General features: G+C 40.9%; 1 pseudogene; it reads left to right on the forward strand.

Moving 5' to 3' along the window:
* Positions 1-3,085: 3,085 nt before the first annotated feature.
* LOC112255231 lies at positions 3,086-11,726 on the forward strand (annotated as a pseudogene).
* The last annotated feature ends 7,212 nt before the right edge of the window (positions 11,727-18,938 follow it).

An 18,938-nucleotide genomic window follows, 5' to 3' on the forward strand; every position in this document is an offset into this window, starting at 1 on the left:
ACTTTTTTTATTTTCAATCAAAAATAATTGTTCTGAAAGCAACTTTTTTCCGACACAAAGGAAGTCATAGCAGACACCTACGAAGAAGGACTGTGTGATGATGGCATCTCAGGTAAGCAACACTGTGTAATGGTCATCTGATGAAGAAGGATCGGACGAAAGCGCAGCGTGGTAAGCGTTCATTATTTTTATTCAGTGCGGGGATCCTCGATGCGGGCCATGGACTGGGCACCCTTGCTGCGGGCCCCGGACTGGGCACCCTCGCTGCGGACCCCGGACTGGGCACCCTTGCTGTGTGCCCCGAGCTGGGCACCCTTGTTGGAGGATCCGGACTGGAGGGCATCGCTGGAGGCTCCGGACTGGAGGGCGACTCTGGAGGCTCCGGACTGGAGGGCGTCGTTGGAGGCTCCGGACTAGAGGGCGTCGCTGGAGGCGCCGGACTGGAGGGCGTCGCTGGAGGCTCCGGACTGGAGGGCGACTCTGGAGGCTCCGGACTGGACACCGTCACTGGTGGGAGGAGACTCAGAGACAGCCTGGTGCATGGGGCTGCTACAAGGCTGGGGAGACCTACACGAAGCCTGGTCCTTAGAGGCACAGGATGAACCGGGCTGTGGGGGAGCACTGGAGATCTAGTGCTTGACAATTGCACCTCTCCACTTGGCTGAATACTCACTTTAGCCCGGCACGGGCAGAGCGCAGGCATAGGACGCACTGAACAATCCCAGCGCACTGGTGACACAGTGCGCAGAGCCGGCGCAGGATACCCTTGGCCGAAACAGCGCACCGGAGACCAAGCGCGCTGAGCTGCCACAATCTGCCCTGGCTGGATGCCCACTCTCACATGGCACTTGCGGAGGGCTGGCATATAGCGCACCGGGCTATGAGCGCGCACTTGAGACACTGCGCTTCACCGTATAACACGGTGCCTGACCAGTACCACGCTGTTTCCGGTAATCACGAGGAGTTGGCTCAGGTCTATAGCCTGACTCCGCCAATCTCCCCGTGTGTCCCCCCAAAAAAATGTTTTTGGGGGGCTGCCTCTCATACATGCTTCGCTGACTTGCCTCATATCGCCGCCTTGCCTCATATTCCCCAGCCTTGCTGGCAAAGGTGTCCATAACCAGAGGTAATTAAACTGTTATGTGTTATTTCTCTCTCTTCATCTCTGTCTGTCTTGTTGTACATAGAACCTGTCTCACATGGATTAATAAAAAAGAACTTAAGATGTCAGCTGCTAATTTTCAGATTTACACCACATAAACACAGCCATTTTCACTGGACCATCTGTTGCTCTCTGTTGCTGCCAAGTCATAGCCTTGCAATAACCAAGTGGTGAGACACATAGCCCTCTATATTTTAATGTTTCAGGTACACTCCGATAGGTGTCTGCGTCACATACAGTATCTTCTATTGACATGATCTTCTATTGTTTGTCCTCGTGTCTGTTTTTCAACATAAATTACTTTGTAGACACAGTGAGACCACACACACACACACACAACAGTCTCTCTTCTTCACTTCATCCCTCTCCCCCGTCTCCCTAAATCCTCTAGGTTATATCAGCTGTTTTGGTGAACCCCTCCCGCATCTGAACTGGCTGACACAGAGGGCACAGCATGATCATAGGTGAGATGTCACTTGGTCGGGTCAACAGAAAGTATTATTAAAGAGATGCTTTACATTGAAATACAGACAGAGATGTAGTAGTCCCAGAGTTAATAATCCAAGGTCAGTTTTGCATTTCACCTCCTGATGATTATGATGACAATGTGTTAGAATAAAAAAAACAAGGTTTAATCATGCTCTCTCTCTCTACCCATCTGCGTCTCATCTGCAGGTATGTTTTGATGTGAGAGAGGAAGCCAGTCCCGTCATCGCCACCTCACCCGCTCTTAAGATAACCTTCGGGCCAACTGGGGGCCCAAGGCTGGTTAGGAGACACCGCAATTGTGATAAACTGAGAGAATATTAGGGTAGCACTGTTATTCATTAATCATATGCTTTCTTCCGCTGTTCTTACTGCTTTCCCTTTTTGTGTTCTACACCTCTCTCCCCACCTCGTCTTTCTTCCTCGATTTATAATGTAAACCAAATGTGCATTGAAGTACAGATTGTATTTATAATATAATAATATAATTATCATAATTATAATGTATGTATTATGTATTTATAACACCTGGATAATGAGCTTCTTTCAATAAAGCGTTTCACATTCTCCACTGGTTGAAATTAAGTATCTCATTGAAAAACTAAACTGTGTCCTCAGATTAATGCAGATGTAGGGAGTTAGATATGCATAGTTTTGTTTTCTGTATATATAAAATACAAATCAGCCTTTACTTAAACATGTTTTTTTTCTATTGCATAGTTACTATGTGTAATCATTGATGTCCCAAGAGCAGGAGTGGTAAACACTGTTGAAGTGTATAATTGTAATACATACATGCATACACAGCCTCATTCAATCAATGGAGTTTGAAATGACTGAAAATGAATGTCTCAGAGATTCATACCTGAACCACACCTTTATTTGCCAAGGAAGAATACATGACCAGTGAATATATTCAATGTACAGTCTACAATGTGGGAATCTCATGCGTGGTAATAACTACAGTACATGAATATAGGACTTGCATCCTTGGCACTATAAAGTTATTATACTCTACTCTATCCATAGGCTTCGTTAATGCCATTCAGACTTACAGTTGTTACAACAAATATGATAGCTGAGGTTCATAGATTGGTATGAATATTAGTTCAGAACCTAATGTTTAAGGGTCCATACACAGATCGGCTACATACTGTAGCTAGCTACACATCTATAGGGATACAGTTATTTTTATCCTCCACTACACAATAAGCAAATAAATAGTTAGCTAGCTAATTCGTCATTGGAACCACTCAATATGATTGGTCATATAAAAACCTTGACACCCAAATGCTTAAAGAGTGCTCTAACTCCCACTTGTGGTTGTCTGGAGCAATGAAGCCGTGACGCTGGGTACCTCTTAAGTCCCACGGTGCAAGCTCACAACTTTTAAAGGAGGAACCACTGTACCTGTGTCCAAACGGGTTACCATCAACAATGCTGAAGGGGGATCCCAACTTTCGATCTTCAGAGTGCTCAGATACAGGAATCGACACCATTCTCATCAATAATATCGTTGGCCAAGAGACATACTGCATTGAGACCAGAGTCACAGGTGAGATGCTGATAAAACGGCTGACAGTGGTTCTGTAAACAACCAAGTTTAAAGCAGTTGCGATCCAGTGCTGATCATTAATCACACAATTATTTGTGGTACAATCTAGATGAGCCCAAGCCTAGCGGTCCTGTGGAGGTAGATGAGAACGTACAGGGCACAGTGACCATCTCCTGGACACCATCTCCTGATGAGAAGAGGGACGACAGGCTGCATTACCTGGTGTCTAAGCGAGACTCAAGCAAGAGAACATGACACACAGTGGCAGACCGCATATTTAACAACAAGTTCACAGCCTGTAACATCATGCCTGGCAGAGAGTACCAGTTCTGTGTGCTAAAATTGACATGGGCTCTTCTACACCCTCTGAATCACTAAAATGGGAAATCACAGGCAAAAGATGTTTGTAAAATCTGTTTGTGTCACTCTTCATTGTGAATTCTGAGCCAGTCCTTGCAGTGTCCATGTGCTATGAAAGGCATGAGACTGGTGTAAATTCACAGTTTTCTGCTCAGTTCACAGTTAGAGAGAATAAAGTCTGATTTTATGACCCTATGTCCGGATGACGCGTACATGCCCAAATATGGGCATCCGGCCACGACATCCTTGCGGGAAGGTGTCACGTAGTTATGGCCATATAAGTGCATCCTGTTGTCACGTATTAGAGGGTGTGTTATTTTATATCTATTATTGCATCTATTCCTTTGAAGTTGTCATGATGATTGATGTGTAGGGACCTGGTTGAACTGGGGGGGATGTGTTTGAACATTTCAAAGAGGATGGCCCCACACCCCACCTATTTTATTGCCCTTGGGGTTGTTGTCTATGAAAAAGGAATGTCCGGGGGGGGGATTGTGTTGGCGGCAGACGCATTATAAACAAGACCCAGAACAACACATGCGGCCCCAGAACACTAAACAAGATTTTAAAAATAAAACCCAGAACATTAAACAGAAAATTATGTCGCAAAGGTCAATTATCGGGGTGCTATGCGTCTCTTGTCACGAACCCAATGGTAAAGGCACTGAGGAAGTTTTATGAGGCCACTGAATGTTTTAAGGGAGTTTTGGATACGAGTGATGGACATATGGCTTACATGTTCCAACCTGAGGATTCAACTGTGAAGATTTTCACAGACAGTGGTCTCAAACCCCTTTATCATGCAAAACCAGAAAGTTTTTCTCCTGTATGTGAGAATGGCTTAAGATACGGCTAGCGCTCTGTCAAATTGTACAGGCCCTGAGTGGTTCAAACCTGCCTGGCTATGCATTGGAAGAGCTTGTGTGCGGGTGCAGTAATTTGAAAGCCATAAGGATCTCTTCAATGGTGTATAGCCCCAACTCCAAAGTGACAATTTTAGCATGTGAACAATATGATAGTACAAATGCGACGAAGTCTGTCAGTTCATATGTGTATTTTCCAAAGCCTGCAAGGATGTAAACCTTTTAATGCCAGTGTTTAGCTTTAAATGGATTGATTACCCTGTATTCATAACCCTGATGAATAAGCTGGACAGTCTTTTCCAAAATCGTGAACAATTACAGCGCTGGCCACTTCTATCCTTAAGACATACCCAGGGTTTACATGCCAGACATTTGATCTATCCCTGGAGTGAAAACTTACGGAGCCTTGACGGAGCGTGTGTGGTATATCCTGCGAGCAAGAGAGTCGGTCTTGACGATGGTGAATTGGAAACTGACTGGTGTATAAACCTGTAGACGGCTCTGTCTTTTAGTTCTATCATCATGCAAGTCCTGGAGAAAAAGGATTTTGTGCGTGCACGGGGGGGGTGTGCGTGTGTGCATATGTGTGTTTCAAAACAAAAAGGGGGTGGGGGTGTTTGTCTCTGCATGGGGCATTTGAAACCAAAAAGCTGTGTGAGGCTGTTTAGGATTGTGTGTGCGTTTCTTCAAAAGGGCTTGGCACTTTCGATTGATTAACACACATGCCTTTCAAATGCGTATTTATCTCACCCCCAAGGACGTGGGAGGCTAAAAAGTCAAACAACCCCGGCAGAATATATCTTGTCGAGACAACCTCCTACGGTTTAAAACATATGTTTATTTATAATCAGCGCATATACAAAACGGCCCCCCACCCAGGTCTATAAATTTATATCGGACACCCCCCAAACTGCTACCCATGAGGGTGTAGCAAATCAAAAGGAAATACCGGCAGACAGAATATGTCGAGACAACCACCTGTGGTTTTGTGGTCTCTAAACATTCAGAGGTACTCTATGGCCATTTTTTGCATACGGGATGCCGCCCGAAAAAAAGGCACCCCGGCTCTGTAAGATCATTACAGAATATCTCTCCTTTGAGCCACTACCTCGGAGCGAGTTACAACAGATACTATCCCCTCTGTACGAAAGGCAAAAGCGCAAGTCCAGACAAGGCCAGCAGCCCAGAACAGCTAAAAGAACATCTGTGAATCCGTCCTAATGGAGCTTTCTTTTCGGTGAGTTAGTGAAAATAATATATTAGATTTGAAGGCGTTAGGTATTGTATAGATATTATTGTAATATTAAACAGGAGTTATATGTTTTTTTAAACCAGGGACAACGATGTTTTTAGGTAATATGTCAAATTCACGTATTCTTATAATTTAATATATATATATATATATATCGGATAAATATCTGTTTACATGATCTAATGTTTGTAGGGTATCCGTCCTTTACACAGTTGCTTCAGGGAATAAATTATTTAGAACAGCCTTCGTTAGATGGGGATTCCGCGGAGCAAAATGCATGCAGCCAGTCCCCATCACACTATTGTCGACGTAAGTCCATTAATAAAATCCATAAGAATATTTATACATTAAAAACAAAAAGTGTGCACCCTATATTAACCTGCTGAGTGTAGGGGGCAGTATTTTGATGTTAGGATGAAAAACATACCCAAATGAAACAGGCCCAGAATCTAGAATATGCATATAATTGTCAGATTAGGATAGAAAACACTCTATATTTTCCAAAAATGTCAAAATATTGTCTGTGAGTATAACAGAACTGATATTGCAGGTGAAAACCTGAGAAAAGTCCAACAAGGAAGTGCCTAAGAGAAACAAATCTCCCTATTCCATTGCATGCCTTCCCTCCTTTTAAAGGGATATCAACCAGATTCCTTTCCCTATGACTTCCACATGTGTGAACAGTCTTTAGACATAGTTTCATGCTTTTATTCTGAAAAATGAGAGAGAACAATCACATCGCGTCAGTGGATGGCTGGGTGCCAGCAGAGTTTTGCATGTGCAACAGCTTGGAGCAGACATTTTCTCTCTCTCTCCTTTTGAAAACGGTCCGGTGAAATATTAGCGATTATTTATTGTAAAAACAACCCGAGGATTGATTATAAAAAACGTTTTACATGTTTCTACGAACTTTACGGATACTATTTGGAATTTTCGTCTGCCCGTCATGACCTGCACGAGCCTGTGGATTTCTGAACAAAACGCGCAAACCAAATGGAGGTTTTTGGATATAAAAATAATCTTTATAGAACAAAAGGAACATTTATTGTGTAACTGGGAGTCTCGTGATTGCAAACATCTGTTAATCATCGAAGATAAGCGATTCATTGTATTGCTTTTCTGACTTTCGTGACCAATCTACTTTGCTGCTAGCTGTTTGTAATGTTTTGTCTGCTGAGAGAGATGTCCTAACATAAACGCTTGGATATCTTTTTTTTAAAGCTTTTTTGAAATCTGACATGCCAGGCCTCTCTTCATAAACAGTAAAACCATCCTAAAGAGGTTACGAAATATACAGCCTATCCCCGAACCGTACATGGTTGGGGATCCATAATAGCCGGGTAACCCATTACCCACTTGAGCAACATAGTGTGAGACATAGCAGTTAGGGTCGAGATGTTGGTTGTGGTCCATAACCCTTTTAATTTATTTGTATTATGTTTATTAAAAATATATAATAATAATAATATATATGTATGTAGAGAGGTTTTGGTGGGTCTAAAGTGGAGTTTTACAATCATTTGATCCGTTTTAAGCTCAACCAGAATGGTTTTCAATATATTTCTTGCCTACAGGTACGTAGTGTGGCTTGTCGTAGTTAACAGTGACCATATTGCCATCCTTTCCATCTATGTGAACTGTTCTCAGGAGGGGCACACAACTGTCTCCTACCCTTTGATAGGATATGATGTCGGTATACACAAATATTTTGTAAAATCATGCATGTATATCCGCAGGGAATGGGAATAATTTATCTTTCACATACGTCCATTTATTGGGACCCATCCCCAACATGTAGGCTAAATTACCGCTGGTCTTTATACCCCCATCAGCATCCCCTGAGATTTGTACACATTTATGTATAGGGTTGTAGATCAAGAGTATTTCCACATTCTTCAGGGTTAGGAGTTCATTCAACTCTGAGACGATCCTGTCGACGGTTCTATAGAACCCTTTTTTGAGCTTAATAAGTTTCGCAGGTTCCGATACCCTTTTGCAATAAAAATCACGGTCCTTATCCTTGATATTATACCAACTATGGGGGTATGTAATCTCTCTGAGACCTACTTCCCAGGCCTCTGATAACTCTATAGGCTTTGGAAAATTGGTTGTATAATTCGAACTCTGATTATTACGATACATATGTGCAGACGCATTACTGGGGAGAGTCAGGTAGAAGCCGCTGTATTCCATGATGCACTCCTGTGTACACGCGAATGAGGTTGTATTTATCATGCATGAGGGTTTAAGTTAACCCCCGTTGCCTCCAACACATCGTGCTCTAATACCCAACTGTTGAACTTTTGGGGCCCAGTTTTTGCAGCGAACCAGCACCCATTTTTTACCCTTCTCTCTCTTTTGATCTAGAATCTCCCCCACATGAAAGACTTTATCTTTACCCAACTGTACCTTCTGTAATTCCTTCTCATAAAAAGATCCCTCTATAAGCTCCCCTTCATAATCTTTTAACTTGTAGACAGGGGGTATGCGCGGTAGACATTCGGTAACGGTGAACACCTCATCGCTGTAACCTTGCTCATATTTTTTGTCGAAAACACCCCTCAACTTGGATATACGTACCAAGTCCCCCACTATGAATTTAAAATCTATTTTTTTCTTATGGCGAAGGGGGAATAAATTATACAGATTTTTAAAGCCTTGAAAAGAGTTTTCAGAAGAGACCTTGGAGGGCTTCATCCGTATACTCTTATGGTAGCTGTTGTTGTACCCATTTACTAAATCTTGAACTATATCGATATATCTATGCGTGTTGTGAGCTGTAAAATATCGCTACACCCGCTCCTTCAGAGTTCTGTTAAAGTGTTCAACAACTGAAGCTTTCAAATCCGAGCCTGTAGCAAAATGTACTATGTTGTGCTTCTTCATGAGTTTCTGAAAAGTATTATTAAAAAAGTATTTTCCGCCATCAGTCTGCACTTTCTTGGGAGCTCCTCCTTCCTTCAAGATAGAGTCAAAGGCCTGGGCCACCTCTGCCCCGCTCTTATTTTTTAAGACCCTTACAAATGCTATTTTAGAGAAAATATCTATAACCGTTAGCATGTAGCGATTTCCATCATTTTTATCTGCAAGAGCCTGCATGTTACATAGATCCGCCTGAAATTGGGACAAGGGATGAATAGAAAAAACTGTATTCCTTGGAAATTGTTTTCGTACAGGTTTATGTAGAGTATAAGCATCCTGCTCTGCTAACCACTCATTCACTTGAGCAGCGCTTAACCGGCTACCTGTTTCTTCGGCTATAGCTCTCTGTAAATGCTCCTTACCCCATAAGACCCAGGGTTAGAGGGGGTATAATAAATGTTTTTCAACATCTGCTCCGCCATCCTTCTTGCCTCTCTGAGGTACAATAACGTTAATGAGCCACTTTCAAATAACGACAACATTTAATTTAGAATTTAGAATTTTTATTTTTGCAAACATCAAGTATTACGTATACAGACAATTCAGGATTCGTTGCAGGATACTATTTTCTCAAGGATCCAAGCATGCAACACCTTGTATATTTGGTTTAAATTTACAGGCTTGTTTCGCTGAATTTTTAAAACACACACATCCTCTATGTAAGTATATAAACAACAAATATGATACATGTTACCATTAAACAGTGTTTCAAATAAATAAAGTAAAATCTTAGACAAAGTTGTTTCTAGTTCTTCAGAATCATCCACAAGATTGGATGCCAGTTTTGTCCATTGTAGACTCTCGCCTGTATGTCGTACATAATTCATGATTTGCTCCACATTAGCCCAGGTATTGTGTGTTGCGTAGAACAATACATTGTTCACTTTATTTTCAATAATTTGATGCATACATTTGTAAGTTCTCTCAAAATGAAAAATGTATTTATTCTCTAACATCGTATGCATATAGTTACCCATTGCTTTCTAAATAACAAATATGTATTGTCACTCGGTCTCGTGGGGTTTATTGAGCCAGAAAGCCATCACATCAGCCACCACAGCTTCCCTGTATTTGTTGTCGTCCACCAGGGTGTGTCGGATTTCTTTGAGTTCCTCGTGGATGCAGATCGCCTCCTTCAGTTCATGTAGGAAAGCCTCGGTTACCCCGTAAACTCTGGGAATAGACGGCACAAGACCCATAGACTCCAGTGCTCTGACCAGCGAAGGTATAAACCTGCAGGACCACAGTCTTTTCACCAGCTCCTCCTCACACCTTCTTGGGGTTCCTTTGAATCATAATCCTCAGGAATCGTATACATTATGCACTTCCTTAGCCGAACAATGCTCTGCCGCTGTTGGCTCTGTACAAAAGAGCATCCAACAACTCTAACATTTTCAATTCTATTATATCCCAACTTTTAAAAAGTATAAGCATGCGCAACCTAAAATCCCCAGTCAGGCCACCATCACGAATGTTTTGGTTGCGGGTTTCCTCGTTGCTGATATAGAACTCCACGCATCCACATGGAAGTCCATTCTTTCTTTGTATTTTCACCCTGTAAAATACTCTTCCTGAGGAGTCAGGGGTACCTTCCCAATGGGTCTCGTAGCCCGTGAACACGTTCTACCCCTTTGTGATAGCTCTCTGTTCGGGAAACACAACCTTGCGAAAAAAACGGCCAGTCTTCAAGCCCGTAGTCCACTCCTAAAGTCTGGTCTGTATATTCTTCTCCTTTGTCTACAGTATAGAGTTTTACTCTACAGGCCAGGTAATCAAACTGATACCCCCATTGCTGTCCATTAGACATCATCACTTGATCTTTCAGCGCAGTTGCGGGCGGTATTTGGGTTCTATACACACTTAGAAACCACTTTTGGCGCATCGTATACTTTTGGCGCATCGTATATTGTTGCTTTATACTTGGCCCTTTCTCTATGTTTCAGCCGCGGTCCTGCTTCCATTGTTAGGGTCATCACTGCTTTGTGGTCACTGCTGACCACAAAATCCATGTTTATTTTTTAAATCTTATTTAGTGTTCTGGGGCCGCATGTGTTGTTCTGGGTCTTATTTATAATGCATCTGCCGCCAACACAAAACAACAGCCCTAAGGGCAATAAACTAGGTGTGGTGTGGTGTGGTGTGATCCTCTTTGAAATGTTCAAACACCCCCCAGTTCAACCAGGTCCCTACACATCAATCTTCATGACAACTAAAAAGGAATAGATACAATATAGATATAAAATAACACACCCTCTAACACGTGGGGAGGGAATGCACTTATATGGCCATAACCACGTGACACCTTCCCGCAAGGATGTCCTGGCCGGATGCCCATATTTGGGCATGTACGCGTCATCCGGACATAGGGTCATAAAATCAGACGTTTGACGCTCGCCGTCTATTTTATTCTCTCTACAGTTTGCTGCTCACAAAAGTTATGTTTTATATCACTTTTAACATTATACCATTACTGTATCATGTTAAAGCTTTATCAAATATACTTTTTTTGGGACCAGCAAACGGTGAGCATTTTCTACTGCTATAATTTCTGTCCAGCCTGTGTGCCAAATTCAGATGTGTGAAATTTCTAATCTTTAATAAAGTACACGTCGTCTCTCTGTTTGTGTTTTCAGAGAAGTTTGTGCTGGAAATGCCAGTCTAAGACCTGCAACCTAGACCTCCCAAGTTTCTTGTCCCTTTGAAAATGCACACCACTCCACAAGGTTATGAGTGCTACATGAGCTGTGCCGTGAGAGGGGATCCAGCACCCCATGTCACATGGTTCCGCAATAATATCAGCCTCAACACCAACACCAACGACCTCATCTCCAACACCTATGGTGTTTGCTCCATGCTCATACTGAGGGTTGGAGCCAAGGACTCTGGAGTGTAAAACATCATTGCAGAGAGCCTCCTTGGCAGGGCAGAGTGCTCCACTAAGCGAAATGTCAATGGTATGTAAAAAGAAAACTGTTTTCCTCTACTACATTGAAATGCTAATCTGAGAGACAACTCATTTCTTCTAGTGTTTTAATAGCCAATAATGCATTTGAAATGGAAACCAATACATTTAACACAATGTGAATTATTAACAGTCCCTTACTGTGTTCTTGTTTTTCAGAGTAGATCAGCATGAAAAAGATGACAACCATAGCTCAACACAAATCCTGTTGTTTTCTGTTCAGTTTTGTAGTTTTGTGCAGAAATTACGTATTCGTATTTTTTCAAGTTAAGTGTTCCCTGTATCACATTTAATTTGATAATATTCTACATTCTGGGTGCTGCATATGTTCGGAAACTCAGTAAAACAAAATGCATCACTCTATGGATTAAGGAGAGACAATTAAGGAATGTAACACCATGGTCTTCAATAATCAAAAGCAGCCTGAAAGCATGTCAAGAAAAGTGTTGTGTTTGTAGTTTTTTTCACATCAAAGTGCAATACTGGTATTGGAAAGCGTGATGATTGGTAATTTAAATTATGCATGTGCAAGGCTGTTCTTGTTTACAGTGGCTTTTGAGTACATTTGAACTAGAAAAAAAACTGTATAAACAAGCAGAGTGAGAGATCACAGTTTAATCCTTTGCATGGTTTACTGGCATAAACATTCATATGAGAACTGCAAATGTGTGGCTGTGGTTCATTAACTTCAAAGGTACTTAGTAAATTGTATATTTAAATATCCTGCTCAAAGAAGAGAGTCTTTCAAGTAGCTTTTCATTTGTCATATAGTAACAAACTCCAATAGAGTGATACTACATCCTCAAACAAGTGAAATCAGATTAATGATAATTGGTCACCATTACATGCTTACTCTTTCCTTGGCATGCAGTTTAACATCCAAAGTTATCTTAAGTAGCATACTAACCAGTCTAGGTCCATCAACAGAAGTGGAATCTTACCTTTAAAATGCAGGATGTAGAGATGCCCGGACAGTGTTCAATGTTTGCTGCTGAGAAAATTAATCTCATGTTTGTCACATCTATAACTTCTTTTTAAAAGTGTACTCTGTAAGAATGAGCCCGGTCCAATGGCAAGCAGGTACCTTCGTTTTGAGGGATGAGTTAGCTATCCATCAACTCTTGGTTGACTTTGGTACCTCCTTTTCAAGACCTGCAGCACTTGTGCCAAATAAGTACTGTGTATGTCAGTAAGCCTATCCCCAGCAGTCACGGTGGAAGGGTAGGGGCAGGCCAGCAAAGGGTGTATTGCCTCTCAAAAAGAAGAACCACACATGTATTAGAAGGACTGTGGCTTGAAGGAAAGAGAGGAGGACTCAGAGAGATCAAGTAAGTCCATTCCCTGGTCACAGGGCGAGGGGCTAAAAGGCAACATCTGGGTATGATAATGCATTACATATTGACATCATTATTGATAACATCTGCCCATGCCATGTGTACATATAGTCACGTACAGTACATGTACTGTTAGGTGACTCTGCACATCCCTACTTGATCATAAGCCAATTGTAAAATTATCCTAAGCTGTTAAACAAGCTAATGGTATGTCATGTGTCCAGTAAAGAATTTAATTTAAGGATGTTAAGATGATGCAAAGTCATTAGAGGATGCAAGGGAGGGCATAAGTACATACATGTGTGTGAATGTTGATGGTAGGGGAGGCACAGTGTCCAATTCCCAAATTAAACATCCATTACCTAGTGATGAAAAACACTGATCAAGATGTCTATTGAATATCGAAATTAAGTACATTTCAAGATATGTTTTTCTTAACTAATAGTTCAAAATTGCATGCATGCATACATTAGAAAATGATATGCTTACATGGTGTTTAATCCTCTTGAGGCTAGGGGGCAGTATTTTGATGTTTGGATGAAAAACGTGCCCAAAGTAAACTGCCTATTTCTCAGGCCCAGAAGCTAGAATATGCATATAATTGGCAGACTAGGATAGAAAACACTCTAAAGTTTCCAAAAACTGTAAATATATTGTCTGTGAGTATAACGGAACTGATATTGCAGGCGAAAACCTGAGGAAAATCCATCCAGGAAGTGCTGTTTATCTGAAACAACTCTTTTCCATTGCAAGCCTATCCTCCATTTAAAGGGATATCAACCAGATTCCTTTCCCTATGGCTTCCACAAGGTGTGAACAGTCTTTAGACATAGTTTTAGGCTTTCATTCTGAAAAATGAGCGAGAATGATCACATCGCATCAGTGGATAGCCAGATGTCCTCAGATTTGTGCATGCGCGGGTGCCTGGAGCGAGACCATTTCTTTCTCTCTTCTATTAAAAAGGCTACTGTCCGGTTGAAATACTGTAAATTATTTATTGTAAAAACAACCTGATGATTGATTACAAAAAATGTTTGACATGTTTCTACGAACTTTACGCATACTTTTTGGAATTTTCGTCTGCCCATCATGACCGCACGGGCCTGTGGATTTCTGAACAAAACACGCCAACCAAATGGAGGTTTTTGGATATAAAGAGAATCTTTATTGAACAAAACAAACATTTATTGTGTAACTGGGAGACTCATGAGTGCAAACATAAGAAGATCATCAAAGGTACGCGCTTAATTTTATTGCTTTTCTGACCAATCTACTTTGCTGCTAGCTGTTTGTAATGTTTTGTCTGCTGAGAGCTGTCCTCACATAATCGCATGGTTTGCTTTCAACGTAAAGCCTTTTTGAAATCTGAAACGCCAGGTGGATTAACAACAAGTTAAGCTGTGTTTTGGTATATGCTCTTGTGATTTCATGAAAATTAAATATTTTTAGTAATTTAATTTGGCGCTCTGCAATTCACCAGATTTTGACGAAAATGATCCCGCAAAAGGGATCTTGCAACCTCAGACAACATTTTCACGGGAAGCCCATTTCTCCATTCAACCACTGGCGAACTCCCCTCATCTCAAACTATGTTTCTAATACACAATTAAATGAAACACAGACTATGCCTTGCTACTCAAAAAAAATAACTAGCTAACATATATTTTGAGAAAACAAGTTACAGTTGAAGTCGGAAGTTAACATACACCTTAGCTAAACACAGTTAAACTTAGTTTCTCAATTCCTGACATTTAATCCTAGTAAAAAGGTCAGTTAGGATAACCACTTTATTTTAATGTGAAATGTCAGAATAACAGTATAGAGAATGATTTATTTCAGCTTTTATTTCTTTCATCACATTCCCATTTGGTCAGAAGTTTATATACACTCAATTTGTTTTTGGTAGCATTGCCTTTAAATTGTTTAACTTGGGTCAATTGTTTCAGGTAGCCTTCCACAAGCATCCCACAATAAGTTGAATTTTGGCCCATTCCTCCTGACAGAGCTGGTGTAACTGAATCAGGTTTGTAGGCCTCCTTGCTCGCACACATTTGTTCAGTTCTGCCCACAAATGTTCTATAGGATTAAAGTCAGGTCTTTGCGATGGCCACTCCAATACCTTGACTTTGTTGTCCTTCAGCCATTTTGCCTCAATTTTGGAAGTATGCTTGGGGTCATTGTCCATTTGGAAGACCCATTTGTAACCAAGCTTTAACTTCCTGACTGATGTCTTGAGATGTTGCCTCAATATATCCACGTAATTTTCCCTCCTCATGACGCCATCTATTTTGTGAAGTGCACCAGTCCCTCCTGCAGCAAAGCACCCCCACAACATGATACTTCACGGTTGGGATGGTGTTCATCGGCTTACAAGCCTCACCCTTTTTCCTCCAAACATAACGATGGCCAAACAGTTCTATTTATGTTTCATCAGACCAGAGGACATTTCTCAAAAACGTACAATCTTTGTCCCCATATGCAGTTGCAAACCGTAGTCTGGCTTTTTTATGGCGGTTTTGGAGCAGTAGTTTCTTCCTTGCTGAGCGGCCTTTCAGGTTATGTCGATATAGGACTTGTTTTAATATGGATAGAGATACTTTTGTACCGGTTTTCTCCAGCATCTTCACAACGTTGTTCTGGGATTGATTTGGACTTTTCGCAACCAAGGTATATTAATCTCTAGGAGACAGAACGCGTCTCCTGCCTGAGCATTAAGACGGCTGCGTGGTCCCATGGTGTTTACACTTGCATACTATTGTTTGTACAGATGAACGTGGTACCTTCAGGTGTTTGGAAATTGCTCCCAAGGATGAACCAGACTTGTAGCGGTCTACAATATTTTTTCTGAGGTCTTGGCTGATTTCTTTTGATTTTCCCATGAGCAAAGAGGCACTGAGTTTGAAGGAAGGTCTTGAAATACATCCACAGGTACACCTCCAATTGACTCAAATGATGTCAATTAGCCTATTAGAAGCTTATAAAGCCATTATATATATGTTTTTCTGTCATGCACAAAGTAGATGTCCTAACCGACTTGCCAAAACTATATTTTGTTAACAAGAAATTTGTGAAGTGGTTGAAAAACGAGTTTTAATGTCTCCAACCTAACTGTATGTAACTTTCTGACTTCAGCTGCATATTAAATGGCTAACTATCTAGCGTTAGCAACGTTTGGTGGTCAACGAGACTGGGTCATCACTAGTTACCACAGTCAAAGTCATAAACCCCTCCTATTTCTAAAATGTCTCTTCTTAAAATGTGATTTAAAACCTAATACCAAACCTTAACCCTAACCTTAACCACACTGCTAACCTTATGCCATACCCTAAATTAAGACCAAAAAAGCATTTTTTTTTTCTCATGAATTTTGACGATAGCCAATTTGGACTTTGTGGTTGTGATAAACCAAGAGACTGAGAGCTAGCTAACCAGCTGAGTTAGAAAACAGTGTATAATTTTGAATTTTTTAAATAGTCCATCAACAGGCTCTGTGTTTCAGGGATTACAGTAGCAAGTACTCCTTGGTGCACTGTCCAATTATTTAGCTATTTAAAAAAATATAGGATGTATCTCTATGTGTGAAATCTCAGTTGTATTTAGTTATTTTTCATCCCATACAAATATCGAAGTACAGCACAGAGTAGAAGAAAGACTTTATACTTGCACAACATGCTAACAAAAATCCACCTTCTGGATTACATTGCTTCGGTTGTCTCCATAACAATCCAAAAGCAAGAAAAAGGTCATTGAAATAATTTCTAAAATAGGTGCATTTGAACTTTTAAAACTGTAAAACCGTTCAGCTAGAGAAAGAAGAGTAAATGATATGTCTCTTATCAGGTCTCTTAGCAATCATGAAAAAGGGAAGTACAGTTTATGTGAAAAAATGTAATTCCTCTGCTAACCTCGTAGAAATGAGAAAAAAAACACAATTCAGAATTTGATGGGACCAGAGTAAGGAAGAGGTGAACAAGTTCGTATCAACATGGTGAGCAGTGAGAGAAGGTTCTTACTTAGTTAATTGCACCCCCTGGGTTTAGCCTTTATCATTGTAACATAGCCAGGAGAATGGGCCATGTCTCATAGCTACTAACAATAATTTACAAATATTGAATACGTAAGGGATAATCAACGAGGTGCTATGCATTCTCTGGGGAAAAGAATCATGACATGGAAGGTAAGTTCCACATGGCTATAATTTAATTTATTTTCCACTAGAAATGTGTTCATTTGACTCTAGAAGTGTGACAACATCCACTGAAGTAGCTAACAAGTTTACTAGCTGGCTAGAAAGCTACTGTGGTTATCTTGGTAACCAAACAAACAGATTTGCTAGCTTGGCTAACCAAACTATCATCCAAGGTTGCTATTATGAAAATCCCAATATTATCAACAATATTATCAATAATGTTTTCAATTCAACTTTAAAATAATACATGTAACAATAAACTTCATAGCCATTGAATTATGCCATGCATTATAGGGAACTAATGCATGCTCTAGAATATCCTTCAAGCAAATCAGAAATTAGTATTCAACAATGCCATGGTATAAATATTTATATTAATTTCACGTAAACATTTGCATTAATTGAGCATCATTTCAAGCTCTAATGCATTCTGTCAAAGTGGACAAACCCAAGACATATATCGGCTCATGACCTGATCTTTCTAAGAATGACCTTTTGCTGCTATTGATTGAAAATGGAATATATTTTACTAAAAAGAAATGAGGGATGTAGTCTACAAGTAGCCTGTTCCATTTTCAGCGAGTGATGTGCGTCACATTTTGTGACCCGCTATGTGACCTATTGCATGCAAAATGAGGCAGGTCACTTACCACAGCCTACTTAGGTCATGCTAAGTACTCTATGATTACGGGGATTATTTCCATTACTGTCCATCTTCAGTTACCACCTCTTGCAGCATATCATGATCCAATCACCAGCTCTAGTAAATGCTACAGTAAAAGTTGAGATATAAAAAAGAAAAGTACGCTGACTGCACCGTCAAGTGGCTGCAGTGTCTTTCAAATAAGACATTCAGCTCATTAAGATTTCTGTGCAATATTTAAAAACTGTGCAAGTTGCTGCATACACACAAAAATGATTGAAACAAATGCTTTTCTCTTCATTTTGATCAAATATAGCATAAACAATGTGGGTTTGTGTATTAGTTAAGAGTTTTATTGGATATTGAAATGTAAACATTTACACTAGGAATTCAAGTAGAGAACCGAGGATGCCAGTATGACTGCGTTCAACCCCAATAAAATAATGGGCTGCCAAGACATTCCCAGGATTGCTTTTCCAGTGTCCTGTTTGATCAAATGTTAAAAACAGCGACATCAATTCCGCATCCTACAATCAATCTCCCTCCCATTGCCCTTTTTAATAGAGACCTCACCAAGAGCAACGTTTACTCAAAATGAGTCAGCATCAGATTCCTAGGACAGACATATTGCCTAAATCCAACGGTTAGAGCAATGGGTAACTGACAACTGGTGCTGACTCGGTGGAACTGTCTGCGGGGAACTGAGTTGTGTGGGAGACAGACGGTCCTTACTGTTACTAATAGCTGTCCTGTGCCGCCTGCCATACCACATGCCTAGCTCATACTGATGGCATGTGCAGCAGTCTTCCTTCGTGGCCCTCAGTGATGCCTGCTCTCCATTTTCTGTAATTAACCACAGATGCACCGCCATGCCAACCATGCAATCGTGTAGGGTAAAGAGAAGCCTACCTATTGTCACACCGCCGTTTTTTTTTCATCCATTCCTCTGGTAAGAGACTTGATTGACACTGACACCTATTATTGTGGCACAGTAAGGCCCAATCATAAGAACTCCCCCAAGCTCCAGAGAGGTCAGAGTATGAAATGGTCTGCAGATAATGTAATGGCATGTCGCTGGAGGGTCAAAAGAGATGTGTATTTTCTGTCCACAAACAGCTCAGGAAGGACATCGTCAAACTTCTTCAAGAGCTTGTAATGGATTACAACAAGAAAAAGGGTGGGGTTAACCACCTTGACCAATCTAGGAGCT

The sequence above is a fragment of the Oncorhynchus tshawytscha genome, linkage group LG07, assembly GCF_018296145.1.
Source record: "Oncorhynchus tshawytscha isolate Ot180627B linkage group LG07, Otsh_v2.0, whole genome shotgun sequence".
Lineage (NCBI taxonomy): Eukaryota > Metazoa > Chordata > Actinopteri > Salmoniformes > Salmonidae > Oncorhynchus > Oncorhynchus tshawytscha.